This window comes from Geospiza fortis, unplaced genomic scaffold, assembly GCF_000277835.1.
Source record: "Geospiza fortis unplaced genomic scaffold, GeoFor_1.0 scaffold286, whole genome shotgun sequence".
NCBI lineage: Eukaryota > Metazoa > Chordata > Aves > Passeriformes > Thraupidae > Geospiza > Geospiza fortis.
The window spans coordinates 1660884-1684513 of record NW_005054444.1 but is presented as its reverse complement, the minus strand read 5'-3'; the positions used below and the strand labels follow the sequence as shown (position 1 = coordinate 1684513).

Genomic DNA, 23630 nt, shown 5'->3' with positions numbered 1-23630 from the left:
GGAAAAACAAACAAACAAACAAACAAACTGGGTTTTTTTCCTGAACTCCCAAAACTACCTTACCAATTCTCCCTCTAGCAGGTGAGAGAAAATAGGAAATATGAGGGCAAAAAGAACAGCAACAGCATGTGCCCAGGCAGATAGGCCTATCCTACCAGGCAGTAGAGCTTAACAGATGCTTTGGAACAGTCTGTTTATGACTTTTAGCTTAAGAATCTGTATCCCTTTTAATTACAGGGTGTTTATCTCATCTTCCATAACAATGAAAACATTTTTTCATCTCCACCAACAGTTAATCCTTAATTCTGCCAGGAACTTAACCTCAATATTTTAGGGCAGTGAGTTCCACAGATATGCATCATGTTAAAAAAACCCAACATCTTCCTCTTATTCACTATCATAATTAAGCTTTCCAGCTCTATCCTCTGTCTGGATATTCATCCTCATCCCATAATTCATTAGTTTGTAATCCTCTATTACATCCTATGTTATTGTCCTTCATTAAACTAAGCACTTTTCAGCATGTCATGTTATTGAAAATTCTCTGACTCCCTAATAATTTCAGTTAACCATCTTAGGGCTTCTTTCTAATTGAGCTATGTTTCTACCATAATCTTTCCCAATCTGCTGATGAAAAGATCACCTTTTTAAAGGACAAGAGTTAATGTTCAGATTCAAAATAAATTTAATCAATTCTCTTTCTATCAACACCTTATCTTTATGAAAGTGAAGTTACTCAGATTCAATAGACATTCTTCCATCATCCCCATTCTGCTTTTCTATTTCAGATTCAAATTTTGGCTCTGAAAATTCAAAATTTGGCTCTGAAAATGGTGAACTTTTCCAAGCTTAACAGGAAAACCCTTGTAGTTTAAATTTGTATCTTACCTGTAGAAGAAAGCTAGTTTTCTCACTACAGTGATATGAGTCTAATACTGATTCCTTGTAAAGTCACCAGGAAGACCACCCTCAAGAGAGGGAGTCCTTGTAAAGATGCTGACATAATCCAAATCAACTCTTGGCCATCCATTATGTGGTACAAACTGCTGTCTCCATCCAGTACACACATTAAAAAAAAAAGTGATTTAAAAAAAAAAGTGTATGCAGGGAAATGTTCTTTACTTTGCATACAGAGAAAATAAGACTGAGGGCCCAGAAAGCTGCCAGCCAGAGGCAGGAAGGCAGCAGCATCACATGCCCAACACTACTGTGTGAGGAAACATCACAAAACAGATCTCCAAAACCATGCTTTAAAAATTAAAGACCAAAAAAAGAAAGCAGGGGCGAGGAACTGAAAAGGATTCTTGTTATTTAACACCTATTTTTTGCAGAGGTAAAGTACATGATCTGAGTGCCTCTCTTCCACTCCCACTTTAAATGACAGTTTAGGTTTTTACATTTCCTATATTGACTAAAGATTAAAGAAAGCTAGCAAGATAGGTTTTTGCCTATCATGAGAGATGATATCCCTTCTTTCTCTTGGATGGTGCAGCAGGATTTCGTTAATACAAAAACTCTTGTAACTGCGTCCAACATGTACAAGTCTCTTGAACAAAATCAGGTGGATTTTCTCTAACATCTGTTCCAAAGAGGCCATCTTTCACTAGCAGTCTGCTGTTTTGAATTAACTGACAGCTGGTGTCTACGTATTAGCAGAACTATTAAACTTAAAAATCAACAAATTGAAAAAACCTTCACACAAATGGCTCCATGTGAAGAAAGAACCAAGAGAATGATGTAAGCATTCCTTTTTGAAAGGCAGCACACATCTCTGAAACCTGCTCAGTTATGCCATGAAGGAACATTTCTAAGCACATTCCTTTCACAATTGAATGAATTCCTTCATTGCTAAAATATTCATTTTTTGGCACTTAAACACAAACAGGTGTCATTCCATGAATGGGGACATTTAAAACCACTGTGTCAGGGCTGGCAGAGACCCAGATGTCTTCAATGGGCAGCTACTCATCACTAGCACAAGCCTCCAACCTCAGACTCACTGGAAGTGGCAGACTGAATGCCTTACTGCAGCATCATCACCTCACATGTCTGTGAGTTATCAAAAGCCTGTCTTCCAGCAGCATTTCCAACCAAAACCTAACCCCAAGTCCCACCTTCAGGTCAAAGAGGGACAGCTTCCAGAGAGGAGTCCCACCACCAAATGAATTAAGTACCTGCCCAGAGCCAGTGGCCTCACAGACGAAGTTGGCATTGGAGAGGGCTGACTTCATGTCACAGTACCAGGTTCCCCTCTGCTGGGCCCCCAGTGTGACTCTGGGCAGAAATGTCTGGCAACAAGGGTGGGGTCTGGTCTCTACAGCCATTCAGTCCTCAGTCTACCCTGGCCCTCCCTGACAACAGTCTATCAACTGTGACACCAAGCTACATAGCCTAACAATTCCTATCACATAGCTCCTTTTTTCTTTGAAGGCAGATGCTTCTGAATTCATAAGAAATAGATTTTGAGTAATTTGAGATAACTGGATCATACCTTCACTGCCATTAACAGCGCTTCTCAAGTTCTGATCAAAGCACTGCAGAACAGCCACATTCCATCCTGCTAATTTGGGCCGGGCTCATTTCTATGCCTTTCAACCAACTTCCACAACACCTAGCCTGAGCAAAGTTCACAGTTTCCTTCCTGTCTTGAAGCTCTTAAAATTTATAAAAATAATAATATTTGACCATCTGCATCTGCCTTTGCAGTAAAGCTGATTTATCTTCACAATGAAGTTTCTAGCACGTTGTATCACAACGCTGTAGGATGTGGTCAACTTCAACATTTAAAATAGGATGTGCCTGTAACGTAGCAGTCATGCAATTAATGCTTTTTGCTTTGCCAACAACAGAGTCAGATTTAAATCCCAAGAGGAGGCAGATATTTTAGCCACCCTACTCATCTCACAAGAACGAGGCTAAAAGGTTCTCATCTATTCTACATGAGATACAAGAAAGGGTGTAATAATGAAAACACGGTAACCCTCTTACTATAATCCAGCAGGAGGTTTATGTAATGCTGCTGCTGTTCATGAGCTTTGTGATTGGTGTCAGCTCTTGTTATAAGGGTGTGAGAGATTTAAAATGAGAAAGGAGGAAAAGAAAGAAAAGGGGGGGAAAAACCAGTTTGACATGACCTTGCCTGTCAAGTCACAAAAAGCTATCCAGCAGTTCAATTCCCTTACTTACAGTAGGAGCTACTGAACTTTTTACAGTACATTCATTAACAAGCTTTTGTGAAGGCAGACATATAATGGGAAAACATCATTTTTATGACCTTATCTGCATTATGGAGGACTCATTTACACTTGGAGAGAAGGCTGTGTGCTAGCTGCAATACCAGGCATTCAGAGCCTAATATGGGGTGTAAAGAATGGATGCAAGCATGTTTGACCCTTTCCCAAAAGCCAAGCCCACATTCACTTCATTTTGAAAAAGTTTAATTGTACCATCAGTGTCTCTCAGAGATGAGAAAACCAAGATAGATACCCTTGATCAGCAGTCAGAAACTAAGAATGTTCCAAAAATTCCTCATAGAAGCATCTGAAAGGCAAAAAAAAAAAAAAAAAAGTCTTTTGTAGGGGAAAACTATTCGTGTCATTCAGTCTGCTCTGATCTACTTAGACGTGCCACAAGTATGCAGTAGCTATTGTATAAAATATCAATTGGCCTTTAGAAGCTGCACTTCATAAATTCATCACAGGCAGATATTTTCCATTTACAAATTAATTGGGATGCTGGCATTTTATTTCAGAATCAACCAACACAGTGTTTCACGCTCTGCTCTGCAGACACTTTCAGGTGAATCTATCAAAAATACACGGCCATAAACACTTAGCAAATGGTATGCATCCATGGGGTTTTAAACAACATGAATGAAACTAAAGGCTTGCAAAATGCAGTATCATCTTAGGGTAGGCAGCCTTAGTTTGGGTCCAAATATGCCTTGCAAGAGTCAAATTTTATGCCCGTAGCAAGAATATGTGTATGATCTTTCTCTCTTCTCTCCTAAATGTCCAAGTCTAGAGTAATTTTAAATCTAAACTAATTTACTGAAAAGACTTTCCAGACTTCTTCCCTTCAGGAGAGCAAGCTAATAGTAAATCTGCAATAATATTATCCATTGGCGATGTTTTGTTTGCTTTTGTTGTTGTTTTAACGCTACAATCACTATGTCTATAAAACAAATAAATGCAGGTGTGGACATGAGTGCCCCCAAAATGAAAAATTCCCTGGATTTTATCCACCTGATGGGTTCTTCTCCTGTATTATTTTTCTTATACACTCATTTCTTATGTTGCACTTGTCCCTTTTAGCCAAACATTTGCTCAGAAGTAACAGAAATTCTCTCAAGCCACCCAGACACTTTTCAGAAGAGTTTTATGAACTCATCATCTCATCCCATACCTGAAACACAACTTTTCTAAATTGAGCATATCTCACTTCTCTCCTCCCCCACTTCTGTGCCAATGGTTTTATTACGGGCCTGTCATGTATAAAACTTCGTGTTTCTATTCCAACAGCATGGAAGCTGTTATATTAAACATTTATCAGTAATGGGGTTCCTCCCTTCTACAAGCTGAAGCAAAGAAATTTGGCTGATACAATCATGAAAAGGTTCTGTAGGTCTGTCACTTCCAGAAGAAACATAGTACTTGAAACACACAAGATTCCAACCCAACCTGACTGCACGAACTGCACTCTGAAATCCCATGTTTCTAGTATTCCAAGGATTGGTAAATTAAGTCATCTCAGTTCCCTGTGTTTTTTACTTTTAAATCAACTTGAATGCTTTCTGCCCCATACACTGAAAAGTTCTGGAAACTGTAACATGGTAAGTTAAAAAAAAAAGAGAAGAAAAAAATTTCCTCTCACTCTCAGAGGTACACCACTGGAAATGATGTTGAAAGGAAACAAAAAGCAACAAAAGCTTAATCAACAGAATCAAGACTTATGGATCTCTGAACATACAAAGGAAACAGAGCTGATTAGTTGCAAGGTGCAGCTTCTCTTTACAGGTAATATTTTTCCAAGCAGAATGATGCTTTTCACCTGTCCTGTAATTAGATGCCAGGCTTATGTATTATGCTGAAAGAAAAAAAAGACTAAGAAAGTGTCTTGATCTTTTCAAAGTTCAGTGCCTCCCAAAGAGTGCCTATAGCTGTTCTATAGCACTTTTAGCTCCATTTATACAGGTGTCTCACTTTTGTCCCTACCTATTCCATCTGCTGTATTTGTCTCTATCAAATATCAATGATATCTGAGTCTGAAAGACTGCATCAATACCAAGCTGTAGGCAGGAAGCGGGGAGTGGGGAATAATGAATTCTTCCCTAAAAAGTGTTCCCTAACAAATTGTTCCCAGGCACCAGAGCCTTCAAAGTGTCTATCACAGAGCTATCTTCATGCATTTTAAGCATCCGTCATATTAAGGATCCAGTTATTTTTATTTTTATATAAAGAACAAATGCTCAGAACCCAAATATTCTGAAACATATTTCTACAGTGGTCCTGCATTCCCAAGCACTGAAAAGAAAACCCTCAGACTACTGAAGGCCTGACATGGCAGACTGCTACAAAGTTCTGTCGACCAGATTCCCTCTCAGATTTCACAGGCTGGTCACCAGTAGCTTTTATGCATAATCTGTAAACCACATTTTTAAAGCAACTGGGAACCCTTCAAAATGAAAAAAACAGATACTCATTTTTGACACACATCTCTCAATACTGTGAAAACTTAAAGCATTGACTTCTATTATAGAAGAGAAAAGGTACGTGCTTAAGGACAGAATTCCAAATTAAGATACCCTCAAGAGATGCTATATGCTGTTCTGAAATAAAACTTCCACCTCATAAAATGTTAATATTAGGGCTTTAGGCAGACTTTAAGGTCAGGACAGATGTGCTGCCTAATATGTACAACACTCTCACTTTCCAGAAGGCCAATAAATGCCTTTCAGTAACTAAAAAGCAGTTACAGAAGATGGTGGTACTTTGTTCACAAGTATGCATGTTGCAAGTCAAGCAATAGAAAGAGGTTGCTCAGGAGAGAAGTTGACCTGGATATAACAGAAAAAAAATTCAGTGGGAGAGCAATTAAACACTGGAACAGACTGCTTAGAGAGATGTTAGAATCTCCCTTACTGGAAATATTCAAGACTTGGCTTGACAGGGGCCTGCATAACCTGAACTGGGACACTGCTTTCAATAGAAGGTTGCACCACGCGCTCTCCAGCATCCCCTTTCATCCTAGACTTTGCTGAGATTCTAACATTTTGTTCTAAGATCCAAAACTCAGACTGTGAAAGACTGACACTGAACTTCTTGGAATAGCAGTGACTTGAACTACAGCTGCACACTGTGAAAAACTGGCAAATTGAAACTGCAATCCCACTGATGAGGTGGGGGAAAAAGAGATGCTGCTTCTCAGTAGCTAGATTTGACAAATTAGGAACATCCTCATCCTATCAATTGGGTATCTGCAGATCATAAAGCCTGTCTGATCTGTGTGACTTAATTTGGTAGTTATCCCTTCAAATCTGTTAACTGTCTTCTTTTAACAGCAGAAAGTTCTTCTTTAGCAGAAGAAACGACACAACAAATTCCAGTCTTTCCCATCACCATGCCCTGTTGTTTTTTTCCTACTGGAGTGTGAATTCCATACAAGAGTGCATTTGTCAGAATGAAGGACCTTCCCCAAGGAAAGGAATGTAATTCATTTGCAAAAAGCAGGGATTAGTAATTATTTAAAGGCAATCCATCTGCCCCTAGAGATATACCGGCCACACAGATGAAGGGCTGGTTTAATCTCTTCAAGAGTGAATTTCTGTAAGATCCCAAATTAAACTATTTTCATGGGAGAAGAAAGCTTGATCCTTGAGCACAGAGATGGTGGAGTTTCTTTTGGTGTTGCCTCTATGTCATGAGAGTGGAAAGCTATTTAAAGACACTGACCTGACAAGCTGGTACAGTTTTAGATGCATCCATTTAAACTAAAAAACAAAACAAAACAAAAAACAAAAACAAAACAAAAACAAAACAAAAAAAACCAAAACAAAAACCAGGTAAAATGGTGCTACATCTGGCCATATACCCCAATAACTGCTTTATTGTTAGAGCTTTTAACAGTTGTGGACAGTCTTGCCATGGAGCTGACCCCCCCTAGATGTTTCATTCTGCATCAGACATACATGGTGCATTATTTTCCTTGGGATTTTGAAGGATTATTAGTCATATTGTCTCTAACCTTTTTGAAATGAACTGTTCTAAGGGCAAACATTAGCATATGAAAACATTTCCTCACAGTCTTTTGCTTCCTTTGCTGTGCTATATCACAAGGAGCATAATATATGAAGAAGGCAGACAAATATGGTTTTGATCCTCCGGTGCTAATAATGCTAAAGAGCTATTTTGATGGAACTGCTGAAAGAGCTAAAATATTTTTAACTTCCCTACTTCCAGTAGTCATGTAACTATAAAACACAATTAATTTTGATGATGAAGTTAGAGAATCCTAGGCACATACTTCCAAAGTGTTGTAGATTCCTTTCATTCTTACAGAATCTAAAGGATTTTTATAACCTGACATGATTTATCTTTTTGAGGCTCATCTGGGTAGCCATGCAGGTTGTCAACAGGATTTCTTCCCATAGCAAGTGACCATATTCTATGTTAAAGTAGCATTGTCTGCTGTAACTCCCAGGAAAAAACTTGCTACATCTGAAATACCCAGGATACCATTCCTGTGGATTTAAAAAGTTATAAGCAATTCTACTGCTCCTAATAGGATCAGATATCCTTGAGATTTTCAGAAGTGTTATTTCAGCGTGTCAGTACAGTCAAGTAGACACATAAGGCTGCAACAAGAGTTAAAGGGGATGAACATACAGAAAATGAGATAATTTTTTTTTAAGCTCCAAAAGAAATAGGGACACTGATAAACTAAAGTCATTTAGTGGTCAATTCTAGTTGATCCTGTCAGCCTCTGTCTCCACACTTAATAAAACAATTTCCCTCTTAGCAAGAAATGAAGCTGCAACATGGCAACAGTAACAGATCTTGGCAACTCTTCCTGCCCCAAATCATGTAACTTACTCTCACTCTGGATTTCTAAGGAAGTAAGATTTATGCATCCAGACTGTCTCCAGTGAAACCTGAGGGAAGGGAGCAGGCAGGGTGCTGTACAAGCCCTGGAAACCCAAGCCAATGCTCAGCAGCATGTGTTTGGAGTATCAGTAGCAGCAAGGCAGAGCAGTGTGCGAGCCTGACCTGAAGCTTGCATAAAGGATGGGCACACACACACGGCTGGGTTCACATTCTGCACAGCCTCTCACCCTGCACAGCCCTGTCACAGGGGCACAGGGGGGATCCTGCAGTCTGGGCAGGGCACAAGGGGAGGAGGAGAGAGGTCTGTAATGAGCTCAACCATCCAAAAGAAAATCAGAACTCATTCATCCTGCTCTTGGCAGAATTTTAAACAGTAACAGACAGAACTGGAGCTGGGCAGTCACACCTTCAGCGTGGGGAGTAGCCTCAAGCACACATCACAACAGCAGCGGAAAGTGAATTTCTGCTCAGTGTACTCTGCCCCATGACGTGGGCAAGGACTTTAAAGTAGCCCTGCACAGAGGAAGGAGCAAGGCTGAGTGCCCTGCTCAGAAAGGGTTCTAGGACCACAGCTGCCATTTTCAGCATCACAGACTGGCCTTTCTTTTCAATACTTCTCTCCCCACTTTGGTTTAGGATATATGCTCCAGATAGCACACACTCTCCTGATTTAACAATTCTCCAAGTTTAATATCCTTCTATTTTCTCTTTATGTGTCTAAACCCATCGCCCCCTTATTTTTCTGCTCTGAGGCTCACAATTCCCAGTTTGTTTTCAAAGCTCATTAAGAGAATTTCCTCTCTCCCTCTGTCATATCATTAACAGAAATGTTACAAAACTCCAGTCTAACTCCCAACCTACGTAACCATTGCACTACTGCTGATAATCAGCTCCTGTTTATATTTCACCCAACTTTTTTCTTCCTACCCAAGTGAATTTCAATTAATCTTCATGTTAGAAAGTAAACATATACCTACTTCCCTCTTGATTCCCTAAAATCATTAATTTTGCAATTCTATCAAAAAAAGCAATTACATTGTCTGGCAAGATTTATTCTTTATGAACTCATGTTGTTATTGCTTACAATTCTGTCACCCTGCAGACTCTGAGTTTGCATCCTCTTTTAATATCAGGCCCATTATTTTACCAGTGGTTATACTTTCAGGACAGTAATTGCTAAGAAAAACCTTGGCTTTCTTTTGAAGGTCAACATTATAGTTTCCAGTCCTCACTCATACTGACATTTCATTTTAGCTACCATCTCACAAAAACAGTAATCACACAATAGTGGCACAGCAAGAAAGCTCACCAAACACAAACTATTTAAACTGAGGGGTAAGAAAGAGGAAAAACTCAACCTTTTTTTTCACATACTCCCTTCATCACTCTTTAACATTAAATGGAATTTTAACAGTCAGCCTTCTGCTACAATAAAACATTCAGGGATACTGTTTGGACTTGCAGAATGATGCAGGGTAAAAGGGACCCCTTGAGATCACCTAGTCCAACCCCATGGTCAAAGCACAGCAAGCTTCAAAGCTGTATCATATTACTTAAGACCTTGTCCAGCAGAATTTGGAGAACTTCCAAGGTTAGTGATTCCACAGCTTCCTAGAGCAACCTCTTCCCACAGCAGCACCCCCAGGAAAAACTTTTTTCCTCACCTCCATTTGGGACTTACAGAGGCACCAATTGTGACCACTGGCTCTTGTCCTCCCTGAAGATTTCTGAGAAGAACCCGACTGTCTTCTCTACTACCTAAGTAACGTAAGGTTATGAAAATCAGCCTGTTCTTCCAGCTAAATCAGTCCAGCTACCTACATCTTCTTAACAGTGTGTGCTCCAGACCCTTCGGAATCTCCTTGTGGTCCTTCACTGCATTTGCTTGTCAGCACCAACCTGGTACTGGGAAGACCAGCCCTGGGTACAGCCTGGTGCGGTCTCATGAGCACTGAGCACCAAGAAACAAAGATCATCTCTTCCCCATTGCTATTGTAAGGCATCTGACTGCATTGTCTCAATCTCAGTTTTCCAGGTTTTCTCACAGTAGTAACTTTTAATATTGACTGTCCTTGCACTCTATGCAGAGGATTTTTAATCACACTGAAAATCCAACCTTTGAATTGATGCATTCAGTGAAGCTGGTCTTTAATACACCACATTACAGAATTTGCACTTGATCTCTACATGCCTGTGTATGCTTTTAACCAGTTTTCTACCATCAACCAAGCAACACCTAAGCAGAGTGAAAAGCAGCTTGACAAAGTGGGTAACACATGGAGGGGAAGACATTTAACCAAAGCCTTGTATTTGTACCCCAGTGCTAGAGAAGCAAAGATAGGGCAGTTGCAGACTGCGCCCATCAGCACCCAGTGAGGAAAAGCTGACTTACAAGTCTCAAAGGTGGAAACAGCTGCCAAGGAGAGTGACAGAGAGAAGGGCTGCAACAAACAGGCTGGATATGGGAGGATAGATAGGAATTCAGACCTGGAATTTCCTAGGAATGCAAATACCTGCAACAGGACAAAAACCAATAGTGTAAGGTGCAAACAGGGTTGTTATGCCTCAGGGAAAGCAGCACAAGAGGGAGAAAAGGGCAGGGCAGACAGCAGCATGCAGCTGTAGCAGTTCAGAAGGTTCACATTTTACTAAGCCAGGAAGTGGTAAAAACACACAAAACTGGAAGATCTTTTCATATGTATCCTTAAAGCCCTGCAAAGTCAAGCTTTACCTTAGCTGAACTTTTAAACATTTTCTGTGCTGCTGTTCATATTAGATTGGGAAAGAGATTTCTCAATACTTGCCATATCACAAGGACCAGGGAAGGCAGAGAAGACAAATGAGTGAAGATGGTCTGTGTTTTCTGGTTCTTTATGCTCTTTCACAAACCAAGAAAAAACAAAGTTAGTGTTCTCCTGGTACACAGCACAGACCAACGGCTCCAGTGGCAACAAAAAATAATAAGTAAAGGGGCAGTGCTGGACAAGAGACCAAAAAGGGACATATGCATTGTACAGATCTTTTGCTTTTCAATTTCAGTTCAAGGATTTGTCTTAAGACATATATGGCAGCCTTTGCTTTCCATTCTGCTTTAATAGTGATGTCCTGATGAACACAGAATAGTTCTGTTATAGTTTAGGAGTAACACGGACCAATTTTACTCTCAGGATATTTATTGCATTCATCTAGTGGCTTAATAGAGAGGCTGAAAATACAAACAGTAAGAAAATAGGATGGCTTAAAACAGTGTCTCTTTGCAAACATCTGAGAGCTATTATGAAACAAAAGTCTATATGCTACACACATTAGAAATTAAAGTTCCTCTCTTGCAAGAGGCCAGCTGGTTGGAGCAGTGTCTTGGGAAGCTGAGCAGAATACTGATTCTGGCTCCAGGAGAAACAGAAATACAGAGTCTGATGGCTGAGAGGGGAGTTCTTTGAGACCAAGAACTAAAGAAAGTGGTATCTAGCCCTGTGACTATTTCATCAAAAAGAGTATAACCTAGCGTAGTTTTGATTTTCTTCACTTCCGGAACTATCAAAGCTCTTGGAAAAGGAAAAGGGCTCAGGCACTACGGGACATCTGCAAATACTTCAAAAACATTTCCAGCACAGTTACACAACACAAGAAGTGCACTTCTATGGTCAGCAACACACTGAGTTTTTATTTTGGAAAAACTGTGCAAGGAGGGTTTCTGTGCCAAACTTCACAGTGTGCCATCCATTGTTTTTCATTCCAGCTTCACAGTTCAGGATCACCAGGTGAGTCACAATGTTAGTGGATGATACAAAATCACTAGAAGTTATTTTTAGATAAAGACACTTTTATCACTTTTCAGCATTTGTAACGCCATTCTGCACGCTCAGCAGAACCAGCTGTGTACTTCTCTGCAGCCTGCATTCATAATTAGATTAGCCAAGCCATTTTATAAGGATGGAGTTCAGGCATCCATCCTAGAATTCAGGCATCCTGTGTCCTGGAAAAGTTTAGTGGAGATAGACCAAAGCTCTTATTCAACAGCAAGATGGAGAAAGGCCAATGAGAAGTGCCAAAAGAAGACTAAGACATGGAAGTGCAAGCCTAGTCCCAGTTGCTAGCACTGGCAAACGTCTAAGAATATTGTGTTAATACTCATTTGTGTAAAAGATACCAAATTATTTGTGAACCTCTTTGTTCTCAAATGTCTACCAAAAAAACCCCATACACACCAAACCAACCCCATTTTTACCCCTCCTCCCATCAACAATATTTAAATTTCAGATTTCCAGCTGTTCAGCTAGAAAGAGTAACAAGAACTTGCTAAGACCTGCCAAATCCGATAGCCCCACTTAAGGCAAGGCAATACAGGTTCATGTCCCCATATCCAGCCAGTAGCAAGGCCATGCACACGTTTCAAATGCACACACACACTTACACGGAATATCACGGCATCACAGAAATGTTGAGGTTGAAAATTACCCTGAAGATGATTGAGTCCAACCATTAACCTGCCACTGCCAAATCCACCACTAAACCACCTCCCTAAGTGCCACACCTACATATCTTTTAATTACCTCCAGGGATGGTGACTCAACCACTTTCCTGGGCAGCCTGTTCCCATACTGGACAACCCTTTAAGTGAAGAAATTTTTTCCTAAAATTCAACCAATCTAAACCCCCTGCAAGCACAACTTCACATAGATATAGACAGTAGGCTTGATCCTGTGCTACTCATGGGCTGATCAGGAAGAAAGCTCATCAGAGTGAAATTTGTACTGTTTGCACACATATACAACATGGATCCCTCCAATTGCTGGCCTCAGATGCTTGGTCAGTCCAGTACCAAGGCCCTGGTCTCCACTGTTGCTGACACAGGTGATACTCATGAGGCCTGCAAAATCCCTCCTGTGGTTTGTGCTGTGATCCCTGGCCCTGGCTCTACTTGCTGGCACTTAGCCTAAATGCATCCACAGGGAAAAGGAAGCACCTCACCCACAGGAACAGTCAGAAATAGAATAAGAATATAAGATGAACTGCAGTGATTAGCCACAGGGCATGGCCAAAGAATTGAGTGGAATAGAATAGAATAGAATAGAATAGAATAGAATAGAATAGAATAGAATAGAATAGAATAGAATAGAATATTTCAGTCAGAAGGGACCTTTGGCAATCACCTAATCCAACTGCCTGACCTCTTCAGGGGTGACCAAAAGTTGAAGTATGTTATTAAGCTCATGGTCCAAATGCCCTTTAAACATTGAGAGGCTTAGGATATCAACCCCCTCTCTAGGAAGCCTGTTTCAGTGTCTGACCACCCCCTTGGGGAAGAAATGCTTCCTGATATCAAGTCTAAACTTCTCCTAATGCAGCTTTGAAACATTCCCCCTTGTACTATCACAGGATGCCAGGGAGAAGGGATCAGCACTTCCCTCTCCAATTCCCCAACTCAGGGAGCTGCAGAGCAAGGGGGTCACCCCTCAGCCTCTCTTTTCTCCAAACTGGAGAAACCCAGAGCCCTCAGCCACTCCTCCCAGGACACACCTTCCAGCCTGTTCTCCAGCTTTGTTTCCCCCCTCTGCACACATTCAGAGACTTTCCCACTCCTCTGGAGTGGTGGTGCCCAGAGCTGCTCCCAGCACTCCGGGTGAGGCCGCAGCAGCGCTGAGCACAGCAGATGATGGATGATCCCTGCTCTGCCCGGCTGTGCTCTGTGTTTGATGCCCCCAGGACACGGTTCCTGCCCTCTGGGCTGCCCGGGCACGCCCTGCTGACTCTCACTGAGCTGCTGCTGCCCCCAGCACCCCCAGGGCCCTCCCTGCAGGGCGTTCTGCAGACACTCCTGTCACAGTTTGTACTTGTGCCTGCAGTTACTCCATCCCAGGTGCAGGATCTGGCACTTGTTAAGTTTCATGCCGGGCATGATTGCAAATGAACTGACCAGGCTCTCATGTTGACTCATCTTGAGAGGTTTTACACCCACACCATTGGCTGACCCCTCTCCTGTGGCAGTCTGGGGAGAAGTCAGGTCAGGGTGCTCTCTTTGCAGTACTTTGGGTTGGCTGGGTTCTTTCACCTTCTGCACCTTTATGTTTATGACCCTTTTATCACATAACAGTATACTCTGAAATTTGGCATGAATGAATCCAAGGCTGCACTGTGCTTAACCACTGCACTTATTTCTCCCATAGAATCAATCGAGGGAAACAGGAGCAGGGCATGCAGGTTATTATGAACATCATGCAACTTGATAAAAAAAATCTAAGTCTTTTGTTAAATACAGACTTTAAAATTTAGAACTTACTCATAAAAATTCATATCCTGTCCTACACTGAAATTATGGTGTGTGTGTATATATACACATATATATTATATATAAGTGAATAACATTAGATATGAATGAAAGTATTTTGCTGTCTGCTGCCAGCAGGGACACTAAAGAAATAAATGTACAACCCCAGAGTTATTTTTTCCAGTGATTTGTTCCTTATGAGATATATTTTGGAGCTATGTGCTCTTCAGTGAGGCACTGCCTTATCAACACACTTTTTCCTATGCTTTTAGAAGGACTTGCTACAAAGTTTCAAAGATCAAGTCAAATCAAGTATTTTCAATTCCTCCCTTACTGTTGGGTTTTTCTGTTTTGTTTGGTGATGGGGATTGCACTTCATATTATCACAAAATGGTTTGGGTTGGAAGGGACATTAAAGACCATCTAGTTTCTCCCCCATGTCATGGGCAGGGACACCTTGCAGTAGACCAGGTTGCTCAGAGCCCCATCCAACCTGGCCTTGAACAATTCCAGGGATGGGGCATCCATGGCTTCTCTGGGCAACCTGCTCCAGTGCCTCATCATCCTCACAGTAAAGAATATCTAATCCAAACCTACCCCCCCTGTAGCACCTTGGAAAAGAAAGAGAGAGGGGGAACTGATCTCCTACATATTAAGAACAACATGAAAGAGAATTGGGTTTGCCCTACAAGAGAAAAGGCCTAAGGCAAAGGAAGAACCACTCTGGAGATCAGCAACAAACACCATGAACTGCAGAGCAGAGCAACTGAAGGAGACTTAGCACAGGGAGGTACATTCAAGAGCAAGAAACACTGGGAGTGAGTGAAGTATAGATTGTGGGTGGAGGATGAGCATTTCTCAACATAATCAGGGTAGACTGGAGAAAACTCTAGAATCTTATTTTAAGACACCACTCTGTACCAGCTTTCAAGCAAAGAGGCCCCACACATCAAGCCTATAGAGAACAAGGTGTCTCTGTGCTGTCCTGTACATAGCTATTTAGTCAACATCTTATGTCTGCAGTCTCTTTCTAGGTTGCAATGTTTTGGCAACTTTAAGCCATTGTAAATCCAAAGTCCTGAGTTCCTCTGGTCTCCTCACTCTCTGCAGCATCCTATCCTTCCCAGGTATTCATATTTATTCAATGAGACTCTTGAAGAAACTGAGTTGACCACAAACTATCCCTGCGAAAAAAGCACCAGGGCAGCTCCAGACGGTACTAGCACATAGAGGAAAGCATGCTCAGGGAAAAAGGGCTGGATCACAGCAATCCCAATTTGAGGTCAGTTTCAAAAGCTGTGGAACCACAACCTAAACATGTCCATTCTGGAATATGCACCTTTTGGATATTTTTGTGCAGCACAGCACTACCTATTAGGCCTCCCATTTCATGGGTAGCAGAGACGTTAAGTAAATTGCCAGAGCTCTCACAGGAAACTTTGGCAGGAGCAGGAAGCTGAATTTAGGTTTGTCATGATTCAAGGAGAGCCTTATCCAACAACTGGGCCCTGTCACTTGAATCTGTCCCTGCAGCAAAGAGCTGGAATGCTAAGAGACAAAGGAAGTGCTATTTTAAAAACTGGAAGCAGATACCCATAAGAGATAAGTGACTTTGCTAAAGTCAGTTGTAGCCATTGACACAACCACAGGCAAAAATTAATTCAGAACTACAGAAATTTGTGTTTACAAGGCAGTCCTTGCCTAATATATAGACTTCTGAAATTGAGACCAACCTTTTATCAAAAAACAAATTAACCCTTTAAGTTTCTTTTATTTTTTTATGAGAAAGAAAACAATAGTTCAACAGACAACTGATGATTATTAGAACATATTCTGAGCAATATTTCAGTGTTGCTGCTCGGGCCTTGAGAAGACATCTTTTGGCAAAATCAGAAGCAGAACTTGCTGAAAAATTTCCTATTAAGGGCACAGAGGAGAATAAAGTGACTCTAAGTGCTTGTGCATTAAGTCACTCTCATAAGGTATTTGGAGTTTTTCTATATCTATATCTAACAAGAAAAAGATGAGTTCTGTTATTTAGTTTAAATAAAAAAATAATACAGTGAAGTTAACTCACAGCCAGCAGACTCTGAACTTCCACCTCTTAGAACCCTAACAGCTTTCCCATTCTCCCCGTCACCTTTCTGAGCTTCTGATGATTCCCGTGCTGCTCCATCTATGGTAGTGGAGACAGTGCTTCACCAGAGGCCTTAGATGCTAAAGGGTATAAGGAAGCAGGTTATGCAAAAAGTATCTATTTCCAGCACAGGAATGTGGCCTGTAACTATCCCATGACAGGGAGCTCAGCTCAAATAGAAAGTGTAAGCCCAAGCATATCAAAGCACCAGGAGCACTGCATCCTGAGATAGCAGTGGGAAACCGGGGCAGTGGGGGCGGGGAGGAAGGGGACAGAATGAACAAGCACTTTAGTCTAAAAGAGGAAAGGAAACACTAAGTCAGGTCCTGAAATTTTATAAGGGAATCGTGGAGACACCTCACAGCCTTAGACTGAAAGACACAGCATATAAAATATCAGGGAAAAAAGGTCACAGAGAAAACCAATTAAAAAAAATAGCTAGAGTGAATGTCCATTAATTCTTCAAGATAGAAGAGCAAATAGGACTAAAGCTCCTGGTTTAGCCTCAGATTTTTAAGAGATCTCAGAGCTGAACAGCCTTACTTTCAGCATGCAAAGGCAATCAGCACTCTACAGCTCTTTCACAGAGAACTTCTCTCAATACACATTGACAGGAATTACAGATTTTGAGGTGATCACATTTTAAAAAACCTATTCCTATATGTAGCCCTCCTGCAAAACTAAAATGAGGCAAACTAAAACATGCATAGTCAAGTGCAAAAGTGTTTTGAAGGTCACATCCTTGAATGAGTTATGAACATTCAGGCTGTACATGCATCATAGGAACACTGATCTATCTTCAGCCCAGTTCTCCCACTCTACAGAAAACAGAATTGTAGCTTTCTATTTCCATGTGCAGAAAATGGGAATCATGCTGCCCATGTAAGGACCTGTTGTTCTCATTATTTGATATGATCTTTCACATTTTAAGCCTAGAGAGCTCAGCTCTGATCAGAACAGGATGTTAGAACACTAATTAATAACTTTCACTTTCTTCATATACTCTTGCTCATGTGTGTGTGCAAGAACACCATGAAAACACCACCAAGAAAAATGGGAAATATCTAAGGAAATAATTTACAGTTAGAGGTTGCTTCCTTTATGGAAGGACCTAATCATGTAACACTTGAGGATACAGGTCCTGCAAGGCAGAAGGAACAATACTCAATGTCAAACCAGTCAGCTCCTGTCTCCTTGAAATCCAACATGATCCTTGCATTTACCACAGAGGTTTTTTTGCAATGCATAGCAAAATTCCTCACATAGTCATGTTCCTACTAATCACATTCCTTGGATTTTAGTTGTTTTTGTTCAAGACCAAGGTTGCTCTGCAGGCAGAATGGCCATGCACTTAAAATTACAGTGGGACCTGCACCATGAACACAGGTTATTATTTAAAACAAAATGTCCTGAAAAAATATAGAGTCTAAAACTGGGCAGCCAGAAATGAAAAGCTTTCTGAACTTCACTGTGTCCAGTTCCCATGCATTATAATTGAGAAACTGCAACTCTTCACTTTCCCTCAACCAGGTGGTCTGAAAAATTAAGTCCTAAAATTTTATGAAGCACTCCAGTATCATCACAGTAATGTCACTGCAGGCTGTCTTCAGAGCAGTGTTTGAACAGAACGTAGTAATTACAATTTAACAATGAGGAAAAAGCAAAATAGGTGCTCCTTGGCTGTACAGTGCAGCACACTACCCTTGAAGACAATGGGATGGCATGTTAGGAAACTGGAAAAGTGGCTTCACACCAAATGCACATAAGGCAATCCCACCAATGGGATTAAAGTGCATGACAAACCAGTCGTGTACCTTAATCCCATTGTTCCCTTAACTTTCAAGGAATCAGACTCACAACCAAGCAAAGCTCAAACACTCATTTAGTACACCCATCCCTCCAAAAGCAGTATCAACATATACAGACATCTGCGCAGCAGGAAGCTGTATCCCAGCTCCAGCTCTGCCAGATGCTTCATGCCACAGCCACAGCTGGGAAACAGAAGAGATGGCCTGCAACTGCTTCCCAAGAGACCAGCAGAGGGAAAAAAAGAAAAGCAACTCTCACAGTTCTGTGGGAAACATTTCATGTCTGCCAGACCTCACAACAATTGCAGAAATACCTACTCACTGTCCAGGACTGTGCTCTCTCTCTAAAAGTAGTTTGCACAATACATGGTTCTAAAAGCCTCCATGGCTGGAGGCTCTGCACCTTTCTCAGGCAGCCTGTGCCAAGGCTGTCTTTTCCCTGGTGTCACAGTAGCCATGGCAAGCTCACTCTGCTTTCAGCTTCTTGTCAGTGCTAAAATGTGGCAGCCTCAGCATTACTCTTTCTTTCCTACTTAGTATGTAAACGCAGTATAGTTTATTCTTACTATTGTATTTGCTTTTAACACCTTGTTATGTGAAAACAAAATTGTAGTGTTTGTACAAAGTCTATTTGTAATTCATTACAGTCCTCTGTGAAACACACAGAGTTATTTTTGGGCAACGTAAGTCCAAAGGAATTCAGTCTCCTGGGTCTCTTTTTGCATCAGCACCTCTGCTGACACTGCAAAGAGGTACCAGGCAGCAAAACTGCATTTCTCCTCCACAGTAAGCCTACTCTCTGAGTCCTAGTTGGGAGCTCATTTCTCACAGCCCACCAGAAAGTTATCAGCTGGCAACAGCTTTCAGACCTTACCACCTGGGCTGGGTGCAAACAATGATATGGACATGGAGAAACTGTTATAGATTATTACATCCATGTCATCTGTCCTCCTGGAGTTTTTTCTCTTGAACACTGTGGAAGTATGGGTTTAAGGCAAAGGTCAAAAGGCAAGCTGAATTGCTCTACAACTTTAAGGGTTTAAGAGCAATTCAGAGCACTGTCTTTAAGGTTCTGTGTGTGCAGTCTTCCCTTGGGCAGGGATGACTCAAAGAGGCTCTTTCAACCACCATTAATTTAGCATTGCTCATAATCAGCATTACTTCCACATCTATTTTATCACAGCAGTCTCCTACTTCAGGACACGGCCAACAAGATCACAAGGGATACAGCTGAAGCAAGCTTTAAACACAACAATCTTACCACAAAATATATTAAAATAGAAAGTTAGTTTATCCCATAGGACTTCATCTAAATGCTCACCAGACTGCTCGCATGAGCAAGGGGTGGAGAGAGATTGAGAGAGAGATTCCTTGATGGAGAGACCACCCATTCACTATTCCCTTTCACAGCTGCTCTTGTGCAGAGGTTTCTTAGGTTTATTTCACAATGACAAAGTTTTGGATTTACTTCAATTTTTTTTTCAGAAGACGGCTGATATTTATGTTTTTAGCTACAGCTCCTTACAAAATGGCGTAATAAAAATCCCCAAACGTCATTTATATCAAGTAACAATGAAAATTAAGTTCCACATACAGAAACCACTCCAACTGTTGCTGAAATAAAAACCCCACGTTGACTCCAAGGATGGGATATCATGGCAATTGTAACTGAGATGGATCAAAGCTGCTTGTCTTTTATGGTCTTCATTTGCAAAGGACCGAACATAACCAGATTACTGGGATTGCAGTACAACTCAGTGTAGAAGGACATTAATATTCTTTGCCTGGAAAAGGCTCCTAGCATTTTTCATGTAATTACACCAAAGAGCAAGTCAACTCTAGGGCTAAAAGGGAGCAAACGTGAGGAGAAAAACAGGAATAAACCTTCAGTGGGACTTGAACTTGGGAAAACAATCCCAGCATGTTCAGAATGAGCAACACCACTTTCACCTCCTCTGATGAAAGTTCACACTGCTCAGCTCTATGAAAGCATTTGAAACAGAAGGGAGGAAGGGAATCACAGCAGGATTGAGAGGGAATGTGTATTGCCTCTGATGAATGGCACAATGCCCAGGCAGCTGCTGCACAAATGCCAAAAGTAGGACCTTTGTTGCTTCAGCTGGATCCCTCTTGAAGTTTTGAATTACAGGCAGATACCTCACGTTATGGGATTCTGCTGCAGCACAGCAATGCAGAGACTGCTTGCTACACGTGTCTTTTCCATTCTGAAACTGAAACCCTAATGGGAAATCAGCCTCTCCAAAAGCCTCACAGAGCAGCTAAAAAGTATATTTCAGCACTTTTACACCAGATCTTGCAGGAATTAACATTATCCTGTATCTTTGTTCATCTTTCAAATGCAAAAGCTGAATGCAGACAGCCACATTTTAAAATCAAAACCTGAAAAAAGCAGAAGTGTGCACAGTAACGAAAGGCAAATGAATTCTTTAAAATTCTGTGAACAACTTGGCAGGTGGTTGCTGCATTTTAAATAACAGCCATGTAATTTTCCACATAGTAGGTAAAAAATGAATCATAGAATCACAGAATATCCCAAGTTGGAAGGGACCCATAAGGATTAGCAAGTCCAACACAGTGTTCCTCACAGGACTGCCTAAAACTAGACCCTATGACTAAGAGCTTTGGCCAGATGCTCCTTAATTCTGACAGGTCTGAGGCTGTGACCATTTCCCTGGAGAGCCTGTTCCTGTGACTGACCACTTTCTCATTGAAGAACGTGCTGCTAATGTCCAAGGTGAACTTCCCATGATGTAGCTTCATATCATTTCATTGCATTGCATTGGATTGCACCGCATTGCATCGCATTTCATTTCACTTCATTGTGTCCTGTCACTGGTGACCAGAAAGACAACCAGGATTGTCCCATCCCAGGTGGAGAATGTGGCACTTTCCCTTGCTAAATTTCATATGGTTGCTGACTGTCCAGCTCTCCAGATCTCTCTGTAGGCTTCTCTGCCCTTGAGGGTGCCCACAGCTCCTCCTCCTCAGCAAACTTTCTCAAGGTACATTTGATTCCAGTGTCCAGATAATTTATGAAGACATTAAAGAGCACTGGCCCTAAAACTGAGTCGTGTGGAACTCTACTGGTGACTGACTGCCAAGCTGATGCGACCCCATTTACTATAACCCCTTGAGCCCCATCCGACAGCCCTTTGCTCACTCTATGTCCTGTGAACTTGTCTAGATGTGTGATGAACAGTTTATGCAGAAAGACACTGTGAGAGATAGTACCTAAAGCTTTGATAAAATTACAAAAAAGGAAAGCTTCCTTTGGTCAACTAGGGGAGTGACCTTGCCATAAAAGGAAGTAAAGTTGGTTAAGCAGGACTTTCCCCATGTGAACCCACCCTGGTTATGAACAATGACTGCCTTTTTTCTCAATGCTTTAAGTAAATCAGACAACCAGATACATCTGCAAGTTCAAGGTATATTTTCACCTCAAATGAAATTACTAAAAATTCCCAGGTATGACAACTTCTAAGATCTAAAAACTGCCAAGCTATTAAAATATTTTTAATTAGATAGAAATATTCAAGTATTCCAGGCTTGCTGTTAAATAAAGTGTAGAATAGAACTGGGTGATATCACCTTTGACAGCAGCAGGATTTTCTGAGAAGCTACTGTTCTCACTGCAGCTTAAACAACTAGTTCTGTTTCATCACCACCTGTGCTAGTTTTGGCTGGGGTACAGTTAATTTTCTTCACAGTAGCTGGTGTGGGGCTGGTAAGGGATTTGTGCTGGAAACAGTGCTGATAAAACAGAGATTTTTGTTGTTTTTTATTTTTTTATTGCTAAGCAGTGCTTGCACAGCATTAAGGCTCCCTCTGCTCCTCATCCCATTCCACCAGCAAGGAGGCTGTGGGAGCACAAGAAGTTGGGGGGTCACAGCCAGGAGAGCTGACCCCAACTGACCCAAGGAATCTCCCAGACCATATGGTGTCCTGCTTAGTATGTAGAGCTTGGGGAAGAAGAAAGAAGAGGGGAACATTCAGAGTGATGGCATTTGTCTTCCCAGGTCACCGTTACCTGTGATGGGGCCTCACTGTCCTGGGAATGGCTGAAGACCTGCCTGCCCATGGGAAGTGGTGAATGATTCCTTGTTTTGCTTTGCTTGTGTGCTCAGATTTTGCTTCCCTATTAAAGTGTCTTTATCTCAACCCATGAGTTTTCTGTCTTTTACACTTCCCATTCGCTTCACCATCCCAAGGGGAGGAAGCTGCTGCGTGGGACTTAGTTGATGGTTGGGGCTAAACCCCAACACGACCTCACATGAAGTTGTAGACTAACAAAAAAAAAAAACCCAAAGAAAAAAGAAAAACTAGCTTGGTTTCTTCCTAACTATAAATACCGCAAACCTTGAAACACAGTGATAAGTTCCATTTTTATACTTCAACATAGTGACTAACAAATAAACTTCAATATATAATAGATTCTTTGCTTAATGCTAATTTTAAATGCAAAGCATGTTTTTAGAAACATTATTCTTTAAGCCTCCAGCACAATTAATGTAGCCTTATATAACAATATAACAATTTTTTACAGTTTTAACTCATTTCCAGATTTCAAACCACGTCCGATTTTACATAATCCTAAATTAAATATTACACCAGCTAATAAGTAGTTTTTGAGGTTTTAACATAATGCAAAACACATGGAAATTGAAATTCTTAATCAGTGGACCATTCATTATAAGATGAGAAGCAGTAAAACCATTTTCCTATTTCCCACTCTCCCAGCCAAAACTAATGCCAAAGCTAACACCAAATCTATTTTTCCTCAGAGAATAACAACTAAATTAATGATGGGGGAAAAAAGATTAATCCGGATAAGTTCCATGTTATTTAACTTATCATAAAATTGGGAATTTAAAACCATGCTACAAAAGAAAAGGCATTTTTCTCAATGGGTTTTGGACTTTTGATGTGTTTAATATAGCAGAATGATAAAGTTTGCTTTTCAATGTATTCTGAAAATAGGCAATTCTGCTGTGGACTTGTGGTTCTTCCATCCTTAAAAATTCTCAATTAATTCAGAAAGTACTTGAATTACATTAAAAAAATCTATGGATCTTCAAGTAATAATTTATTTCAAAATTATCTGAAAGCTGTGATGTCCACAACTCTCCAATTACTGAAAACATATTTTGATGTTTAGCCAGATCTGAGTTTTTTATTGTTGTAAGTGGTAAAAACAGGGACATAATCTTCCAAGCTTTCCTTAAGCAGCACAAATGAGAGAAAAAAAAGTGAAGCTGATCATTCTTCCTTCTTTAGAGGTCACTCTACTACAGGTC

The 23630-nt window shown here is 40.9% G+C and overlaps 1 protein-coding gene across 3 annotated transcripts in view; it reads right to left on the bottom strand.

The window, feature by feature from the left end:
• Window positions 1-23630, bottom strand: part of TSPAN9 (tetraspanin 9) — a 158146-nt gene that overhangs the window by 98032 nt on the left and 36484 nt on the right. Inside the window, exon 2 of one of the 3 annotated variants that reach the window (XM_031062283.1) lies at window positions 3487-3540. The exons of the other annotated variants lie outside the window; for them this stretch is intronic. The gene's annotated coding sequence lies outside the window, so the exon portion shown is untranslated. The remainder of the gene's footprint in view (window positions 1-3486; window positions 3541-23630) is intronic. 3 annotated transcript variants of the gene reach the window in all.